Source organism: Rhinoderma darwinii, chromosome 6, assembly GCF_050947455.1.
Source record: "Rhinoderma darwinii isolate aRhiDar2 chromosome 6, aRhiDar2.hap1, whole genome shotgun sequence".
NCBI classification, from domain to species: Eukaryota; Metazoa; Chordata; class Amphibia; order Anura; family Rhinodermatidae; genus Rhinoderma; species Rhinoderma darwinii.
In genome coordinates this window covers 129,004,625-129,026,569 of record NC_134692.1, presented here as the reverse complement: position 1 = coordinate 129,026,569, position 21,945 = coordinate 129,004,625, and the positions used below count along the sequence as shown (strand labels likewise).

Genomic DNA, 21,945 nt, shown 5'->3' with positions numbered 1-21,945 from the left:
AAAATTCCTGAAGGAATTTTGTGGCAGATTTTTTCGCCTGCAAAACCTCTGTGTGAACAGGGCCTAAAGTTATAAAGTGGAAGAAATGCTTTTTGGGCAAATTAATAGGGTGAGAATAAGGACACTATAGGGTTGTCTGTTTAAGTACTTTATAGGGTCAAATATAGGGATAGCAGTAAGGCTAGGTTTTATAGGTCGTTATAGACAGTGGCGTTTGCTTGGATACTGCAGGAATTACTAATGGATCTATGATGATGTTTATGTAGATGTGGTGGGTAAAACAATAATGTCACAACTAATACCATTATTTTCAATCATTGGGATCAGTTGTGGTCTTTTTAGTCGAAAAGGGTCTGTTACATTCTACGTTCCTTAAGACAGGATTGTTAGACCAATGTCCTGCCTTATTGGAGGAACGGGCAACACCTATTGGTCTATTGTACCCATCTGGAAGGCTTTTGGAATGAACTGATGTTCCAAGTCCTTAATCTATAAACGGCACAAACACTCACTGAGCCTTGTATCAAAACTTTCCCAGAGAAGAATAAAAACAGTCTTATTTTCTGTAGTACATTAAAATTGTATCAAGCTTTTACACTTGTATGCATAACTTTTTGCTTTTTTTAAAAAAAAATCGAAAACGCTTTATTTAGATTGTGAGCCCCAATGGGGACAGTAAAAGAGGACCTCTGAACAACGCTGCGTAATATGTTGGCGCTATATAAGTAACTGAAAGAAATAAATAAATAACTAATATTCCCAAAATACCTTAAATTGGTGTTAAAATCAGTCATTATAGGTTTCAGAGTACTTTAGTTTTCAAGATCACATTTACTGTGATTAAAAACTAAAGTATATATTACAATGTACAGTACCTGTTTTTGGTTCTCTCGAGGCTGATCTCTCATCTCTCTAGTACTTTTTAGAGTGGCTAGAGCACAGGAGTATTTTTAGAAGGACTTCTCTGGGAGGAGAATGACATAAAAACAAGTGTTTTGTAAGTGCTTCTGTTATCAAGGATCAGAGAAGTGGAAGTTGTAAATCCTACTAAACAGTCTGCAAGTTTCAGCCAGAAATACCTTTCAAGAAGGACGGCAGCTAAAGCCTACATGGCAGCGTAGAAAAGTCTGGGGAATGAACAAGTCATTTACTTCAATATATTTACCTTTACAACACAACACCTTAATGTTATATCTACATATATTATCAACCAAGAGTACACAATGAACAAACTTCAACTCTGTATACTGTGAGGTGAAGGGTATATATATATATATATATATATATATATACACATACATACATATGCACACACACACACACACACACACACACACACATATATATATATATATATATGTATTTATGAATATCTGTTGTCTGTTCTTTATGCACGGCCAAACTACTGGACCAATCTGCACCAAATTTGGCACATAAGTAAATCAGCCGCTTTAGAAGGTTTTACACCGGTTTCAGCTCTATACCATTTTCGACATATTCACGAAAAATTGCAATACAAAAGCAAATACGGCACCACTGGCTTCCACATCAAGGGTCCTCCTCCACATCACATCAGATGAACCGTATTAGCCGATAGAAGTGCATAGGTTCTTCTTTCACACAGTTCTACACCGGGTTCCCATAACAATCCAGTCATTTTAGTTTTACACTGGGTTTCCATAACAATCCAGTCATCTTTCTATACACGCAGTGAACGGACTGTACCTATACTGCACTGCACCTATGCTGGATTTCAGCACTCTCATAAGTTGAAACCCTTACAGACCAGTCATGCCTCCACAGAGGAAACCTGCACTTGGACGAATGACTCCTGCAGCAAAGCGCATGGCTGCTGCTCGAGCTGCTGAAACCTCTCAACAGACCCAAGCACGTTTCCAGGCTGACAAGATACGTCCCAGCCAACAGCAAGCTGCTGAAACTCCCCGGCAGACTGAGGCACGACTGCATAATATATATATATATATATATATATATATATATATATGTATATATATATATATATATATATATACAGTGAAGGAAATAAGTATTTGATCCCTTGCTGATTTTGTAAGTTTGCCCACTGTCAAAGACATGAACAGTCTAGAATTTTTAGGCTAGGTTAATTTTACCAGTGAGAGATAGATGATATAAAAAAAAATACTGAAAATCACATAGTCAAAATTATATATATTTATTTGCATTGTGCACAGAGAAATAAGTATTTGATCCCCTACCAACCATTAAGAGTTCAGCCTCCTCCAGACCAGTTACACGCTCCAAATCAACTTGGTGCCTCCATTAAAGACAGCTGTCTTACATGGTCACCTGTATAAAAGACTCCTGTCCACAGACTCAATTAATCAGTCTGACTCTAACCTCTACAACATGGGCAAGACCAAAGAGCTTTCTAAGGATGTCAGGGACAAGATCATAGACCTGCACAAGGCTGGAATGGGCTACAAAACCATAAGTAAGACGCTGGGTGAGAAGGAGACAACTGTTGGTGCAATAGTAAGAAAATGGAAGACATACAAAATGACTGTCAATCGACATCGATCTGGGGCTCCATGCAAAATCTCACCTCGTGGGGTATCCTTGATCCTGAGGAAGGTGAGAGCTCAGCCGAAAACTACACGGGGGGAACTTGTTAATGATCTTAAGGCAGCTGGGACCACAGTCACCAAGAAAACCATTGGTAACACATTACGCCGTAATGGATTAAAATCCTGCAGTGCCCGCAAGGTCCCCCTGCTCAAGAAGGCACATGTACAGGCCCGTCTGAAGTTTGCAAATGAACATCTGGATGATTCTGAGAGTGATTGGGAGAAGGTGCTGTGGTCAGATGAGACTAAAATTGAGCTCTTTGGCATTAACTCAACTCGCCGTGTTTGGAGGAAGAGAAATGCTGCCTATGACCGAAAGAACATCGTCCCCACTGTCAAGCATGGAGGTGGAAACATTATGTTTTGGGGGTGTTTCTCTGCTAAGGGCACAGGACTACTTCACCGCGTCAATGGGAGAATGGATGGAGCCATGTACCGTCAAATCCTGAGTGACAACCTCCTTCCCTCCACCAGGACATTAAAAATGGCTCGTGGCTGGGTCTTCCAGCACGACAATGACCCGAAACATACAGCCAAGGCAACAAAGGAGTGGCTCAAAAAGAAGCACATTAAGGTCATGGAGTGGCCTAGCCAGTCTCCAGACCTTAATCCCATCGAAAACTTATGGAGGGAGCTGAAGATCCGAGTTGCCAAGAGACAGCCTCGAAATCTTAATGATTTACAGATGATTTGCAAAGAGGAGTGGGCCAAAATTCCATCTAACATGTGTGCAAACCTCATCATCAACTATAAAAAACGTCTGACTGCTGTGCTTGCCAACAAGGGTTTTGCCACCAAGTATTAAGTCTTGTTTGCCAAAGGGATCAAATACTTATTTCTCTGTGCACAATGCAAATAAATATATAAAATTTTGACAATGTGATTTTCTTTTTTTTTTTAAATATAATCTATCTCTCACTGGTAAAATTAACCTAGCCTAAAAATTCTAGACTGTTCATGTATTTGACAGTGGGCAAACTTACAAAATCAGCAAGGGATCAAATACTTATTTCCTTCACTGTATATGTATGTATGAAGTAAATGGGGGAGGAATCCTCCAGCTCACCGATCCTATGTCCGAACCCGGACAGCGCACGGATCCTCGTGACGGCACACGATGAAGATCAAAGAAGATAAGGAGAAACTTGATCCAGCGCTGGGTTTAAAAGGAAGTAACATTGCAACTTTATTCCAAATATATTAAAAAGTCCATATACATAGGGGTGAATGCATCAGATAGCAGGCCTACGCATTTCAGACAAATCGCTTGTCCTTACTCATGGCGTGTTGCATATACTATAAGATACAGCTTGCATTTATAGCCAGTCAGTTCACCAAAAATAAACTCCCACGTCTATGGCTGGATCCCAAGTGAAGGGTCAAAGGTCACTCGTGAGTTAACACAGCAGAGTGAATACATTTCAGCCTGCTGTGTGATAAACCTCAGTATACACCTGTGTTTATTTGGCCATCATATGGGTGAAGCGTATACGCCTATTGATCTGATGTGAACTCCATACTAACAGAAGGGGTAGAATTCAAAAAATTAGAAGAGCTTCTTATATTTAGCCAATCTAATGGATATAGAATCATACAAAAGAATATACATATATATACACACACACATACATACATACATACATACATACATACATACATACATACATGCATACACATATACATACAGATACTCTTCTTAAATGTCCCCTTAAAAAAAATGCCAACGACCAGTTACTCTGGTCAGGTTTGGCTTTTAAAGTTTCCTCTATTGCAGTGTACAGCAACCATGTGAACAGAGACCAGAATGTGAAAGAAGCAGCTCTCACTGCCTCTCTCCCAGCAGGAAATCTTAGCAGAAATCAGCAGCTGGTTTAAAGCAAGCCAATCAACTGCTTGTGAACAAAGCCTTGTAGTGTCATCCCTTTTTACTCCTAAGGATGACCTGTGAACTATCCTGACATGTCAAGTTTTCGTAAGCTTTTGTATTCCCCATTAAATAATTTTGGAACATATTTCCTTACAACTCTCTATTGTGCAATTTCTCCTAGAAATGTGTGAATAAATTTACAAATGGGTGTTACCATTTCCCTTGTCAAAGGGGTTTGTCCCTACACAATCCCACTATGTCAGCACTAATTGGGCATTGTCAGACTACCCCCCCCCCCTTAATTGTAACAACCAGCTGTAAATTTATTCATACATTTGTAAGAGAAAATAACAAAGGAACAGCACAACACAGTTCTAAGAAAATATATTTCAGAATTGTTATTTTATGTGGAATACACATATTTACTAAAATAGACATGTCAGGAGAGGTAACAGGTCCTCTTTAACAGGCCTGGTCAGCTGGTCCTTCTGGGAGAGTAAGTTAAAATTGACAGGAGGCAGGTTTTCAAATAATCTATCAAATACGGTTTTATAATGCACAAAATGTAATGTTTACTGTACGCCAGTAGTAAATGTTATCAGTTTTCCATTTCTAGCAGAGTATGGTGTAAGCTAATGACTTTGATACCAGAATCGGAGGTAAAAATTTGACTTTTGACAGAGTTGCGTACCTTTTCCCACACTTTACTAAAAGGTACAGTGTATTAGGAAAATTCTTACAACAGTTACGAGATTGCATTATTTCCCTTTCATTTCAATCACAGTTTGATAGCTCAACAATTTAAAAAAGTTGCATTCGTATTCAAATTCCACGTGACATAATGTTGCAGATGTTTAGATATTCCCATTGTGTTGTCTTATCTCGGCAAGGAGAACTTGTTTAACTGTGTGGTGTAATGTACCTAGGCCACAATAGTAGTATACATATTTAATGGAATACAACGTAGGAAAAGAGGAAGACAAGAACTTGGGTTCACTCGTTACCAGCAAGCTAAGCAGTAGCACTCAATGTCAGGCAGAAGCTTTAAAAGCAAATCAAAATTTAGGTTTTGTAAAAATAAGTAATAACCTGTTATTCAAATATAACACTGTCCTTCTATAAAATTACTTGTTAAGTCGCATTTAGAATAGATATAGTTGTAGGCATCACACCGTAAAAACAACATCTCTCTTACAGCACAAGGTTGGAGCAACTTTTCTGCTTGGAAAAAGGCTTATTCATGAATATAAATATTGACATGGGTAATTAGAATGTAAGTTATTAATTCCAATGACTGAGCATGTGGAAGAGAGGCAATTGTATAATCTATATACAAAGAGGTTCTTCATAGTAAGAGTAATCAAACTTTTGAATACCTTTCACATGGGATGTCCTGACAAAAACAACGTCACAATTCAAAAAAGGATTAAAGGGGTTTTCCACCTTCTGACAACTGATGACCTCTCCACCGGATAGGTCATCAGTACATGATCTGTGGGGGTCCGATACCCGGGCTCTGCACAGATCAGCTGGTCCGGTGCCTCCGTGCACCGGACGTACATGCCGGAAGCAGTTTGCTCTGGCCACAGAATAGCGACTGAGCTGCAGTACTGCACCAAGAATAGGAGCAGAGCTGCAGTTCTGCACCACGGCCGCCATGCAATGTACGGACCCAGCTGCTTCCGGCCCTGTACATAGCATTTTGTGCCATAACATCCGGTGACCGCAGGCCACCAGAGAGGCTAATCTGTGCGGGATCCGGGTGTCGAACCCGCACCGATGATATACTGATGACCTATCCAGTGGATATGTCATCCGTTGTCAGAAGGTGGAAAGCCCCTTTAATTCTACCAATTATATTGACCGTTTTTAGAGGGTAATACAATGTTAACTTGGTCCAGACAGATTGTCGAATTGCCCTTTGGTCAGGAAGGACGTTTTTGTTCTCCCAGTGAGTTTTCAATCTGAATTGAGATTTTATATTGAAGCTGGCTTGGTGGTCAGCACATAGCTGCGTGTCTGGCTTCAGAAAACCACAAACATTAGTTGTTATCACTGGGGGAAGCTGTGGTTGGCCATACATTTACACTACGAAATTAATAGCCTCCCATGGAATACATGGACAGGCCTAGTTTGCCTGAATCAAATCCGCTTTTAACAGCGACTCTCTACTGTAATAGAGGGGGATCCCAAGCAGGGAACCCCCTCTATGACATCCATATGTCCTAATAGAACCTGATAGGGGTTAACTCAATGAGACAGCCCATAGATTTTGTATGGAATGAGCAAGATGGTTTTTTTGCCTGTTGAAGAGGTCGGTCCGACCTTGTAACGCGTAGCTTGTTCTGATTAAAACATATAGTATTTTATCTCCTGCCTCCTATGGACTGATTTCTATATACGCTCTGCATGTACCTCCTATACAAAGAGACAGCACTGGGGAACTATTCCTATTTTTCTACCTCCTTCTACACTCATTAAATTAATAAAGACTATCTTTGTACCACATGAATAAATAGGAAAAAGTGTAGAACCCCACAGCGGCGTTGCTAATCGATGCAATGTTAGACGTGGTAATAATATAATAACATAGATTTATTAATAAGGAGGGCTACGCGTTTCGACGCTGGACAAGCGTCTTCATCAGGCCAGGCTGCTGTGGGGCAGTCTACACTTTTTCTCTTTATTCCTGTACATTTTGTGGCAACATTTATTGTTGCGAGCATTGGACCGTGGCTGCAGCTATACTTACCTGGATCTTTTTATGCCGTTTCCAGAGTTGTGCCTGTCGCACAACTCCATAAGGTGAGCAAAATAATTTTTCCCTTTCTTCCCTCATTTCTCCTTGGATAATCCGCACCATGTGGCGCCGAGCTGTATTATTTCTCTTTTAGCCTTCGTGTCTTTGTACCACTGCAGGCAGGTGACACATTTTTAGTGTATTCTAAATTTAGCAAAATTATCATTTAATATTAGCTAGAATGCAGAGCAAGTACCTGCTACTTTTTAGTCATTATAGAGTGCAGAGCAGTTACATGAAAATCCTATAAGGCAGGTCCTATGGCTAATATGTGCAGAATTAAAAACCAAAAGGTACTCATTAATTATGGGAGTTAGGAGTATAAGCATCCATCAACCACTTGGATATATAATCAGAAATTACATACAGTATAATATAGGGTCTATAATGCTTATACATACCGGTTAATGAATGACACGATGTTATTCTATAGTTGTCAATCACAGCTAGACCCAAGGGCAGAAGGTAGTTGTACTATGAAGAAAAAAACCTTCCTGCCCATAACTGAGGCAATGAAATTGTTTTAGGGGAAAAAAATATATTCCCTGTTGTCTCTTAGCTGTCATATCTATGTAAGGGAAATGGTTTGACAAGATCGAATACAGCATCTTTAGAAATAATTCAGGAAGTCATATCTCACTCATCTCCTTCAATAAATAATTAAGAGTATGATTGGCTTGTACACATTGACTTTAAAACATTACTTACTTGCCAACTTCTCAAATTTAGGTAATGTAGGCTCATAGTTGAATTATTTGACAATCTGGCTAGTATAGTATCGTAGTATCTGGCATTTAATTGAGTGGGGATGAGAGCAATACGAGACACAGCTCATGGATAAGATCGGCGCCCTTAATTATCTCATACAACCCCTTTAAGAGGGCTGGTATTATACTCCACAAACCGTGCAACCATATTTTTTACATATTGTGTGCTAGACCATTGTTTATTAGAATGAGGTCTAACAACGAAAGAGACTCAAAGCCTCCACCCACCCCCTTTCCTTCCTTTGGCGCAAAGGAAGGAAAAAAGGAAGGGAGGCTGGGAGGCTGGGAGGCAGAAAGAAAGTAATGAAGGCTGGGAGGCAGGAAGAAAGGAAAGCTGTGGAGGCAGAAAGGAAGGCGGGAAGGAAGAAAAGAAGGAAGGAAGAAGAGAAGGAGTGAAGGATGGAAGGAAGGAAGAAGAGAAGTAAGGCAGGAAAGAAGGAAGGCTTGAAAGCATGAAGGAAGGAAGAACAGAAGGAAGGAAGGCAGGAAAAAAAAAAGAAGGAAGGAAGGCTGGATGGATGGAAGGAAGGCAAGGAGAAAAGAAAGAAGGAAGGATAGAAGGAAGAAGAGAAGGAAGGCTGGAAAGCAGGAAGAAAGGAGGGAAAGAAGGAAGGAAAGAAGGAAGGAAGGCTGGAAAGCATGAAGGAAAAACAGAAGGAAGGAAGGAAAGAGGGAAAGAAGGAAGGCTGGAAGAAAGGAGGGAGGGAACAAAGGAAGGCAGGAAAGAGGGCTGAAAAGAAGGAGGGAAGGAGGGGAAGAAGAGGGGAAGAAAGGCTGAAAAGCATGAAGGAAAGAAGGAACGAAGAAGAGAAGGAACAAAGAAGGAGGGAAGGCTGGAAAGAAGAATGGATGGAAAGAAGGAAGGCTGGAAAGAAGGCTGGGAGGAAGGAAGGAAGGAAGGAAGAAGAGGCGTAAGGCAGAAAATAAGGAAGGTTTGAAAGCATGAAGGAAGGAAGAAGAGAAGGAAGGAAGGAAGGCTGGAAAGAAAAAAAGAAGGAAGAAAGGCTGGATGGAAGGAACGAAGGCACGGAGAAAAGAAAGAAGGAAGGATAGAAGGAAGAAGAGAAGGAAGGCTGGAAAGCAGGAAGGAAGGAGGGAAAAAAGGAAGGAAGGCTGGAAAGCATGAATGAAAAATAGAAGGAAGGAAGAAGAAAAGGAAGGAAAGAGGGAAAGAAGGACGCAAGGAAGGAGGGAGGGAACCAAGGAAGGCAGGAAAGAGGGCTGAAAAGAAGGAAGGAGGGGAAGAAGAGGGGAAGGAAGGCTGAAAAGCATGAAGGAAAGAAGGAAGAAAAAAGAGAAGGAAGCAGAGAAGGCGGGAAGGCTGGAAAGAAGAAAGGATGGAAAGAAGAAAGGATGAAAAGAAGGAAGGCTGGGAGGAAGAAAGGAAGGACGGAAAGAAGGAAGCAGAGAAGGCTGAAAAGAAGGAAGGAAGGCTGGAAAGAAGAAAGTAAGGCACGGAGAGAAGGAAGTAAGCCACTGAGAAAAGAAGGAAAGAGGGATAGAAGCAAGTAAGGCACGGAGAGAAGGAAGGAAGGCACGGAGAAAAGAAGGACGGAGGGATAGAAGGAAGTATAGAAGGAAGAAGAGAAGGAAGGTTCAAAAGAAGGCTGGAAGGAAGGAGTCAAGGCTGAAAAGCATAAAAGAAGGAAGGAAGGAAGGAAGGAAGGAAGGAAGGAAGGAAGAAGAGAAGGAAGGACGTATAGAAGGAAGAAAAGGAAGGAAGGCTGGAAAGAAGGGAGTAAGGCACAGAGAGAAGAAGGAAGGAAGGATAGAAGGAAGAAGAGAAAGAAGGAAGGTAGGAAGGGAAGGGAAGAAGAGAGGGAGGGAGGTAGGAAGGAACGCATGAAGGAAAGAAGGAATGAAGGAAGAAAGAAGGAAAAGAAGGAAGAAGAGAAGGAAGGAATGCTGGAAAGAAAGAAAGAAAGAGAGGAAAGAAAGAAAGAGAGGAAAGAAAGAAAGAGAGGAAAGACAGAAAGAAAGAAAGAAAGAAAGAAAGAAAGAAAGAAAGAAAGAAAGAAAGAAAGAAAGAAAGAAAGAAAGAAAGAGGAAGGGAGGAAGGCTGGGAAGAAGGAAGGCTGGAAAGAAGGAAGGAAGGCTGGGAAGAAGGAAGGCAGGCTTCGAGAAAAGAAAAATGGAAGGAAGGAGGAAAATAATAAAGAAGAGAAGGAAGGCTGGAAAGCAGGAAGAAAGAAGGAAGGAAGAGAAGAAAGGAAGGAAGGGAGGGAGGAAGAGAAGAAAGGATTATGTTGGTACAAAGGCGAGGAGAGTTTTTAAAAAATGGCCACTTCCACTATGATCAATTTTAAAGTACTTTTGAAATATAGATGAGTCCTGCAAAACTGCTTTATAAAAAACAAACAAAAAAATCATATATTATATACTGTAATTATAATCATCTTCCAGCATTTGAGATTTTCCCTACATGATGGCTCTCGTTTATTTGCCAATTAAAGAGTGATTTTGGATAGTACAGTTAGTAGCTATTGTCAGTTCCCTGGCGCTGGAAATAAGCTTTTCAGAGTCTGTTGTTGCTGTCTGGCCACACTTCTTTATCAGAGTTGACACATAATGCATACTGCTCTTTTCAGTCTCTATAATAAAGAGGCTTTTTATCTTTTTGCATTTTACTCTAAATGTGTTCTTAAGTTTAATGGAAATCAAAGTCTAATTACTCACAATACAGCACAGACGAGACATCTGCTCATAAAATAAATGTGGATGTGTGTTGTCTTACAGGAGACTTGGGTCTCTTGATGATCTCCGGCACCTATTTCAGAGTAAATACAGGGATGTTATTGCGAGCGGATTTCATTTTTATGCAACTGTTAGGAGGTTATTGGATTTAAATATCTCTTATACCAGGTTTGTTATTGTAAAAGAAACAAACCTTTCATGAGATGCATTAAACATTTTAAAATACTCCAATAAAAGATCTCGTTACCTGGAAATAAGTAAATTTTCCTTTGTCACCTGCATCAACTTACTTTCATCATTCATTTAAATAAGCTGCTGTCATTCCCTATCATTGCAGACGGTTGAAATTATATTAACGTGAAATATATTGTGTACGTATACTTGTTTATGCTTTTCATTAGATTTAATACATTCGGGAATGGTAGAAATGGATCTGAGAATCAGCTAAAGCCTGTATATATTTGACGTTGCTTCCTTAGCCTTTAATTTTCACACAGCTTTTTCAGGTTTTATAGTTCTTTAATGCAATATTTTTTCAGTTATAATAAATATCATTAAAGCATAAATACAGCCAGGGCCATAATAGAAAGAGAGGGCCAAAGGGGCAAATGCTCGCAGGGTCTCTGCCATCTTAGAATCTCCACCACCCTCCTCAAGGTCTTACTATCAGTCTCTGATGCTTTACATGAAAACCCAGAACTTGAGCAGCGTCGGAATGAGGTCCCTTGGGCCCAACGGGGGAATGTTTCTGAGGGCCCACCCTCCATCTCTACAGCAAACGTGCATATCCACTTATTGTTATCATTGTACACATAGGACATATCGTCAATAAGGTCTAATAGGTTATTTGTGAATCACCCATAAGAAATAGACCCTAGTGGCAAGTGCTTGGCTTCCAAGTTCGCTCCAAACGAAGTTATCTTCTGCTAGAACTTTTGGGACCCTTTACTGGGTGAGTCTGGGCGCAACGGCAGATCCTCTGGTACTCTGGTGGGCCAGTCTGACCCTGGACTTGAGCACTTTTATATGGTTCGTGCATAGCTCTGTTATTTGACCACGTTGGTGGTATTATTTGGCACTACATGGTACTATTATTTGTGCACTTTATGGTAGATTTTGAAAGGTATGTTGCTGCTCGCATCTCCCATAGTAATGAATAGTTATGCAACAGTTGCATAATAAAGTTATGTTCCACAAAAGTTGCTGTCAACGGCAAATTTGGTGTGACCCAAGTGTTACGATCCCATTGGGTGAACGTACTCAACGTATAGCCGTCTTAATGGTTTAACCAGCTTGTTTTAGAGTTTCTAATGATCGTATAATTTAAAGCCAAATGTACTGTCTTACGGGCAGCATGGTGGCTTAGTGGTTATCACTTTTGCCTTGCAACACTAAGGTCCTGGGTTCGAATCTGCAAGGTCAACCCCTGCATGGAGTTTGCATTGGCCGCAGTATTTATCTGGGATGGGGAAAATTATGTCTTTAGCCCCATTGGAGAGAGTGACTGATGTGAATTGTGAAAATCTCTGTCCAGCGCTGGTGCTGGATAAACAACAAGATATCAGAGGTGTGTACATGACATATTTTTCTATTAAAGCGATACAGCACATTACAAATATGGTCGTTTCTCATCGTGATATTCATTGTCAGGTTTATTAGACATATAATGTATCCTGGGACAATACTTTTGGCTGTTGTGTAGCAGCCGGAAAGCTTATAACATAGCTTTTCTCTCACTAAGTCACTGATTTGCTCTGTTGCCCTCGAAAGTAAATGATAACAGCTCAACAGATCAAGTGAGAAGTGTGAAGACATCAACTTTTTCTACGTAGGAGATTGGTTCATATGTCAGCAGCTCTCCACTAGACTGGCACAAATGACACGTTCTGTAGACATTCTTTTTGTGAAATGTACATCAAAACCTTTACACCATTTCCATCACAGCAGCTACAGTCTTGTCACGAAGCTCAACATGACCCATTTTACAGCGCGCCCCGGTACCTGTATGAATTAAAACTTTCGGATGTACATGGCTGGATCATGTGAAGGCTAGGAAGATGGGGTAGTGAACACTAAGATGGTAAAGACACCGTAGCATTCCTATTTTGGTGGGACAATCCCCTTGACTTTATACAGGATACAAAGTGAATACAGGAGTCATTGGAATGATTGACAACGCTACAATTGCTTAGTCTCAGTGCTTGAGGACCCAACATGTATTACATGGGGAGCCCTGCGATGGGGCAGGGGAATACAACACTTGGTACTTGGTTCCCACACAGATTACAGCTGATCGCTGGGGTCGTAGCAGTGGGACACCCTATTAGTTTATGGTCGTAAACCCTTTTAACAAAAAGGTATTGAGTTGGAACAGATGTCCCATCTTAGGCCTATTTCGGATAGCTATAATGTACCCCTGTTTTAGCATCTATATTAAGTCTGTGAGACCCAGGTCCATTCTGGCCACATTAGGGCCATCTAAATGAGGCTTTGGGCTTATTCACACGAACGTGGGGAAACTCGAACCTGAAAAAGTGTCACCACGGTCCATTGAAACAATGGCAGAGTGAAAGGCCCCATTGAAATACATGCGTCCGAGTGACGGCTGTTGTTTTAACGTTTGTGTGAATAAGCCCTTAGGGCCATGTTATAACCTTATCAGAAGAGATACATTTTTGGGTTACGTTTCAAAGTTTGGAGAGTTGAAATGCAGCAGATGATTTGTGGAGAGGGATTTCAAAGAAAGGAGAAATACATTAGACATCCTGGATATGATAATGTGAAGAAGGGATTATAGTGGTAGTGCAGGTCAAGGGCAGAGCAAAGGTCATGTATGATAATTTATTATGGGTCACAGTGAACATATTGGTTATTGACTTTAGTACATGGCCAAATATGCGGGAAACCATTTACATTGTTAGATTTAATGATTTTTATTTCGGTTTACCGAAAAACTCTTGTACTCCAGCTTTAGCAGTTCAGACTACAGACAACCCGAATACATTGCTCCACTGTATTGCTGTATGATATATTTCTAATCTCACTCATTTTTCCTTATTACTCTTTTAAAACAATCACCAAAGGACAAAAACAAAATGAGACGAGGGACACTAATGAACTTCCTAGCGCTCTCGCGTTTCATCACGACTTTCAATGTCTCTCATTTTTCCAAAGTCGACAAAATGAGTATGGATTCTATTTAGGCAGCAATAATGATGTGCAATTGTGTGTGAAACCATTTGAAACCTCTGGATATAAAGAAGCGGGTGCAAAGTGCCTGAATTCAAAAACAAAAAGTAGGAGACAATCAAACGCGTCTGCTGTTCATCTTTACATGGCCTAATACCACCACCTAACAACAGGTGTGAACCAACATACAGACCAGCTCTTTCATGAGAATGACTTACAATATGTCGAATCTCTGTAGGCATTTCATACTTTGCCACAGCCCATTGTTCTGTTGGGTTTGCCTTTTAAATGGCTTGTGTTGAAGAAAAAACATGGCCTTTCATTAAATTCTTGCCAATGTTTACCATCAAAGGGAGGCATATATCCAACTTTTGTTGCTTATCTTTGACATATAGGTCTATACTTAGTGGCAGCTTCAGCCAATAGATATTATTTTCCATTTTATATTTCCTGTGGTCAGAATTGTGAATTTTAACAAAAATAAAATAGATATATATTTTTTTTAATACTTTCAAACTCTATGTGGGGACAAATTTGGCTAGTCGTCATTTAATAATATGAAAAAAATATATAAATATATAAGGATCTGTTCACATTGATGGTTTTTGTGTTCTGTTAGTTGTTCCAGTATTTTTGTCATCCAAAATATCAGTACTTTGATCAAAAATTTTAGAACCCCGAAAGAAAACATTATAAGTCAATGGAGTCCCCCATCCTACTATCCGATATCACATAATTCTATCTATCTAGAGAGGGGTTCCCCACTTTATTAGAGCAGAGAGTCAGTAACAAAAATTTTCTCTCATTCTAGCAGACTCAGATAGGCTACCAAGTGAGCTATAGAGTATGTCATGTACTCAGTTGAGTGGACAGCCACAATTTCCCCCATAGCTGTTCATCGAGGGTTTAAGAAGCTGGACCCGCGGCAACTAGCTGATCAATAATTCGGCATTATTTACTTTTGTGATCACCTCTTAAATATCCAAGATGAAGACCACAATTTGGCTTTTTTCATTTACAACTATTTCATAAATAAATTACCGGTAATAGAAGAATTTCCCCTAAAGTTGTTTTATGATATGCAGGGACGTAGCTATGGGGAAAAAGGTGGGGGAAGAGGTAGCAGTGGGAAACGGGCCATGAGGAGGACCAATGGTCCCTCTGCTACATAAGATGACACCAGTATTACAAATTGCACATGGTAGGTGGGGGTCTATTACAGATTTAGCATTGGGGTCCACGAGCTTCAAGTTATGTCTCTGCTGGTATTTCATATAGAAATGTAAGAAGATGCCATTCATAGAGGTCATTGACTTGGAACCCCCACGGTAGAGAATTAAATATCCTTCAATGTTGTTTAAAAAAAAATCCATCATTAAAAACCTCAGCACAACCCCGACACTGAAATAATGGCGCTCTATCATGAGCAATATGACAAAAGATTACTGGTAATGGAAATCTCCAAACAATGCTGTTCCCAGACGGTTAATTATAAAATATAAATAATCTCAGGCAATGAATTTAGATGGAATTTCTTAGCAAATCTATTTTTTAACCTCAATAACTTATTTATTGGCTTGTACATTCCAAGGCTTAAGCTTTATATCTCAGAATCGGGTACAAGCTGGCAAGTTGTTCTCTTTCTTAGTCCCCTACACTAACCTGGTGACATTGGTCACATAATGCCTAGTTGTATACGCCTCACATAGCTACAAGTTACATTGTCAGACTTCTTGACAGATACATACTAGCCAAGAGACAAACTTCATTGCACCTTGGAACAAAGCACTTTCATGAGAAAGATGATTTAAGTATTTAGTAAAAGTTACAAAGATAAAAATAAATGTCAAAACATCTATGTCAAAGTTGCATGAAGGTGCAGAACAAATTCAGAACAGATATAAAAATTCTATACAATGGTCGCAAACTCATTATTCCCCAACTAGCCAACATCTAGACCAGAAAGCCATTGTCATGGCTGTGGGGTATGTGGACCCACTAGAGAGCTCTAACAAAAGTCAATAACAGTCTCTCTGACAAGAATACCTGGGAGGATGTTCAGACAGATGTTCGGAGTAGCAGACATGTGGCACAGGTGATGCTTGGTGTGGTAGATGACACCAGACGTGGCAGATGGCACGGAACATGGCAGATGACAACACGACTCCAACACTAGATATAGCTCAGGAACAAGCACTGTTACGGGATACAGGATACAGGTAGTAGAATATGGGAACAACTAAGGGACCATTTGCAAGACTTACATGGGTATACAACAACGTGCAGACAAGGAATGGGAGGGCAGATCCCTTTATATAGTCCAGGATGTAAGGGGATAGATTAGGGAACATTTTGTTGGTGCGCTGGCCCTTTAAGGCCAGGGATGAGCGCACGCACCCTAAAGGCAGGAGAGTGCAGACACGTGTTTTGGCTTCTGCTAGGAGGGCGATGCCGATAAACCCTCAGTGTCCCACGGTCGCGGCTAGCGGTGTTGGAGTCGTGTTGTCACCTGCCACATTCCATGTCATCTGCCACGTCTGGTGTCATTTGCCATGTCTAGTATCACCTGTGCCACATCTAGTATTATCTGTGCCACTCCTAGTATCATCTGTGGCCACGTGTCTGCTACTCCGAGCATCTGCCTGAACGTCCTCCCAGGTACTCTTGTCCGAGAGACTGTTATTAACTTCTGTTTGGGCAACTGCTTCTCCGCTAAGGCGGAGCGGTCTAGTAGGTCCACATACCCCACGGCCGTGGCACCCGACATCTAGACCAGAAAATCATGTTTTGAGAATGCGACAATTGAAGAAAAAAAAAGGGAAGGGGGAGACGGTGGCACTCCTCTGAGGCGATGTCTTCTTATGTATGGTTTGTACAATTAGGAAATTAGTCTTGTACCAAAAGGCTTATCAAGAAGCCATTTCTCTGGTAGTGGGCACACCACCAGAAAATCCTGCAGTCGTGAGTCTCTACGGTATCGGCATATGCCGGCAGCCTCCTACTGCGATCCCTGGAAGAATAACTCCATGTCATGGGGATAAGTTTGCAGGCATGGGGAAACTAAGAAAACGTTCATGCAGTCTCTTGGTAACGGCGCCAGACTAATAAGTAAAAATGCAATGTGTAAAATAAAAATTCTTTCTTTATTCGTGCAGACTACGCGTTTCTGCATCAAACCGGTCCCTTCGTCAGGTCAAGTATAATGTTTGCACGTGGAAGGTGCGCCATTTTATATCATAAAAAAGAGACTGCATGAATTTTTTCTTCGTTTTGAGAATGTCCTTAGTGAATAAACTGATGTCACTATATCAATAGCGATCCTTAGGCAAGTTCCTTTATTCCTCAGCTCTAAAATCCCCTTCGGCCTGATGATTCAGTCACATATAAAACATATAAAATGCTTTACTATATTTTACCTAAACACCACACATCTTCATTTTCACCATAGAAAATACTTCTTTAATAATTTCATTGTTCAGTTTTTCACACCCATTCCCTGCAATCTCTACAGCTCTGTATTTGATCCTTCTACGCGAGAGAGCTGTGTGAAACCACTGGAACACTTGGGAAGAGGTTTAAAATATTAGAAAGCACGTCTCTAACTGTAAGCCGATCTATAGAATCCATTATAAAACCAGCGCTGGCTGTTACCCTCATTGCATTTTACAGATGAAAAAAAATTATACGGACTTTAAAGTAGACTCTATTTTACCAGCGTTCTACAGAAGTTCAGTTCAAGAGATTGCAGTTTGGTTAGTGCTTAGATTCCTGTATGTGGACACGTGCGTTATAATGTATACTTAGATAGTGGGCCCCGGCATTTGCCCGGGTTCGCCAGGTGCTGACGCCGGCCCTGGTGGCCCCTGCCGGTAATATGGGCTCCAAGATACAATCTTGTCAACTTAATATCCGTCGAAATGCTCAACCACATTCCACCTTAAATGTAGCGTCCATGTGGGGCATATGTGATTGACTGGCACATTTCACTCGTAATATCTGTGCTATTGCCCCTAATAAAAAGATAACAGGGGGGAATTTATATAAAGATTTACGGCAGTAAAAAAGTTGAAAGTGCGGCAAGAATTACAATTTGCCCAAAAAGTTGTGATTTTTGCCAATTTATGCTGCGGACATCAATTTTCCAAAAAGTTGGTGGAGCTTGGACGAAGGGGCCGCGCACGGCCCAAAAATTCTGGGTTGATAATCTACAAGATAGGTGACAATTGTCTGATCGCTTGGGGCCCTACCGCTGTGACCCCCACCAATGGCGAGAATGGGGGTCTAGAGCCCCCCCAGTTCCTCCTCACTGGAGCTTGAATGGAGCGGCAGCATGCACCGCTCCATTCAATGTCCTCCTCACTGTGGTCAAGCAGTGAGGAGGTACAGGGAGTTTGGGAACCCCATTTGAGTGGGGTTACAAGCAGTAGTGCTCCCAGTGATCAGACAATCCCCTATCCTTCGATGATTCGGGGAATACCCCTTTAAAAGGAGTCTAGGATTATAAAAAAAAAGAATCTGTTTTTTTTTTTCATCTTCCAGAAATAGACGCCACTCTTGTCCATTGGATGTGTCTGAAATTGCAGCTCATCCCCATATTCAAGTGAATATTGCAATACCAGACCAAGCCCATGGACAAGAGAGGCGCTGTTTTGAGGGGGAAAAAAACAGAACCTATTTTATAAAACAAATATCATACCATATCATCAACTAGATGGAATAGCCTTCTGCCACTGTGTGAATAATGCTGCCTAGTAAGCCACATAGTATGTTACCGTTTAGTGAGGGTCTAAATTTTAAAGGGGTTGCATGAGATTAGAAAATATATTTTTTTATTTTCGAGAAACCACATCATTCTTGTTAAATGAGCTGCGTATGGTGTTGCAGCTCAGATTTCAACTGCAATACCAGATACAGCCACTAGTAAAGAGTGGCGCTGTTTCTGGGAAAAAAAAAAGCCTATATTTTTTCTAATCACATTCAATCCTTTTAAATGCAGTTATTAATGCATGTTTGTACAAAATTCCATAAATGACTGGTTTATTTACATGATTAGTAAAAGGAAGTAGAATATATTACTAGATGATATTTTGTCTATTTTAGTAATACGGTTATTAATCTGAAAAGGTAAAGATGAAGGATGGAAATTCAAGGAATTGCGCTACTAAGAGTCTTAATAAGTCGTTTCATGTGATGTCTGACGATGCACTGGAAGTTCAGGCAGATAGAGGCTCCAGAGCTACGTCTGCGTCTCCTGGGACACGTCTGCGAGGGGAGATGTATGAAATATTAAACACAGGCTTTTCATTATATCACAGGATTCATTTCTCACAAAAAAATATATATATACACACATAGGAACGCTGAAAATAAAATTGCGGACAGCCTTCTGACACCTTGTGTGAAATTCTGGGTATACTTGAAAGGCGAGGCAATCTCGCTCGCCTGCTTTAAACTGGTTTCTTTCTAAAGTGGAATAATAGTTGGGCGCAAGAGTCACAGGTAGATGGAAAGGAAAATGTCAATTGGAATACTGTATGATCTCCATCCAAAGCAATATATTATCATACCTTCTGATGGCCAGAGATTGTGAAGAGAAAGAAGTCAGTCAGCGACTATTGTACAAATACTTCATAAGCTATGATCCTGCATTGTTTCTTACATCAAAAATATCGGACAAGAAACTTTTGAGAGACGTGAGCAATATTGACAATTTGGATATACACGTGACTACTATTAAAGGGGTTGTACAAGATTAGAACAATATAGCTGCTTTTCTCCAGCAACAGTGCCTCACCTGTCCACAGGTAGTGTGTGGTATTACAGCTTAGCCCCTTTCATTTCAGTGGAGCTGAGTTCCAATACCAGACAAAACTCATGTATAGGTGTGAAACGGTTTCTGGTAGAAAGCAGCCAAGTTTTTCTAAGGCCCCATGCACACGGCCATGCCCGTAATCACGGCACACGATAGCGGGCACTGCCGGCTGCTGACGTCCGCCCGCATTTTCGAAGTATGGGAGCGCGGCCTGTAAAACACGAAAAAATGGACATGTTCTATAATTCCCGGCAACGTTCTAAGGCACGGCCACCCATCTGTAGCGATACGGAAAGGTGTCCCCGGCCAAAAGAACTGAATGGGGCCGTAATTACGGACCGTAATTAAGGCCGAATTTACGGTTGTGTGCATGGGGCCTAACTCGGCACAACCCCTTTAATGTACCGGCTTTGAAATATAACCATTGACCTACTATATTTGCTTGAGGAACGATACCATGAAACCCGATAATTTGTAGCCATGTTGTATATAAAAATATTTGTACCATTACAGAATATATATATACACACACACTGACAAATAATTCCATACAGTGCCATTTAGTATCCAAATAACCCTGTCATAAAATGCCCAAATAATACTCCCAAACAGAGTGCACATAATACTGCCATATACAGCACTTGTAATATCTCCATATAGCACCTAGAATATACTACCATACAGTGCCAACGTAATATTGCCATATAATGCCCAAATATCATGCAGTATCCAAAAACTACTCCCAAAGAGACCCTACATAATACTACAACTCATTGCGCAATGCACTGTCAGGTTGGTTTGTGAATGGCCTCGACCTTGCCCAGTTTATCACCCCCTAACGCCAGCCCTTTTACTGCAGCAACATTTCAAACAATCTCCTATATGAACTTCTAAGGCCGGCCATACATTTTAGATAGCGGTCGGCCAAAAACGTGCTCGGCCAACAGCTGTTCCTATTCCGACTCCCCCATACACATACACGTTCGGCTCAGCTGAGAGTTCATGTGTTCTCAGGGAAAAATAACTAACAAAAGGATCGGGCTTGTTGAAATTCAACATGCCCTGGCCGGCCGTTCTTTCTCCCGACATCTGCCATCAGGGAGAGTCAGAACACCGCCATACATATTAGATGGTCGGCTGGTTCGGCCGACATACATCTGATGTGAATGGCCGGCTTTAGTTGATCACAGTGGGAAGTACAAAAAAACCACCAGGGGGCTTTTCATATTCATTCCCTTGTTGTTCTACTCAAGGGCACAAGAACCCCAAAAAATATGAGTAGTATCAAATCTATCTGCAGCGAACTTCTTGTACATGGGTCTTGTCAGTTATTGAAGTCTTCACTTGTATTAGGCTAAGTTGCAATACCAAACACAGCCAATGGACAAGAGTGGCGCTGTTTTTAAAAGAAAGCAGCCATGTTTTTCTAATCTCATACAACCCCTCTAATCAGCAGGGAAAGCTCTGCAAAATAACAAAGCAAGATATTAGCACCAATGTTTCCAAGCGGGTAAATATAGTATAAAATACAAAGCTGTACACTAGTGCGTGTTTCCAAATAAGGGCCTGTTCACATCTGGGTCAGGATTCCGTTTGTGGGTTCCGTCAGACCTTTCCTTCAGGGGAACACATGAAAGGAAACCATAGCCTTCTGTTTGAATTACCATTGATTTCAAGGGTAATGCTTCCGTCTGTCTCCGTTCCGTAAGGTTTTTGTTTGTTTGCAGAATCAATAGCCCACGGACAGAACCCTAATGTGAACACACCCTAAACATTGGGGTAATAATTTTTTTTTATATAGCAGCCGTGTGCAGGTGCATTGTATTGAAAGACTGATCTACTGCATGAGAGATCCAGACCACAGGAGTTTATAATGGGACATCCCCCAACCATCGATGTAAATAAAATAAAAAAATGTTTTACCTTTTTAGAAGTCTTCTTACTAGTAGACTCTCCAAATCACTTGGCATTCGCTGTAAAAAACAAACAAAAAAAATACGGTATATCAACAGTTGTAACAATATCGTGCATATACAAGGAAAACACATTTAATAACTTAAAGAATAACCTTCTACATATTTATATTTAAAAAAAAGTGAGTGAAACCCAATCCAAGAATTTAAGGTCCTATTACACCGGGCGATTTTGGCCGGTGCAGCGAGCGCCGATCAACGAGACAGTTCGTTGATCGGCGCTCGTTTGCTCCTGTC

The 21,945-nt window shown here is 40.8% G+C and overlaps 1 protein-coding gene across 5 annotated transcripts in view; it reads right to left on the bottom strand.

Moving 5' to 3' along the window:
• ELFN1 (extracellular leucine rich repeat and fibronectin type III domain containing 1) overlaps window positions 1-21,945 on the bottom strand; it is a 423,992-nt gene that overhangs the window by 289,677 nt on the left and 112,370 nt on the right. For all 5 annotated transcript variants that reach the window (XM_075830338.1, XM_075830339.1, XM_075830337.1 and 2 more), the window contains one exon: window positions 21,659-21,708. The gene's annotated coding sequence lies outside the window, so the exon portion shown is untranslated. The remainder of the gene's footprint in view (window positions 1-21,658; window positions 21,709-21,945) is intronic.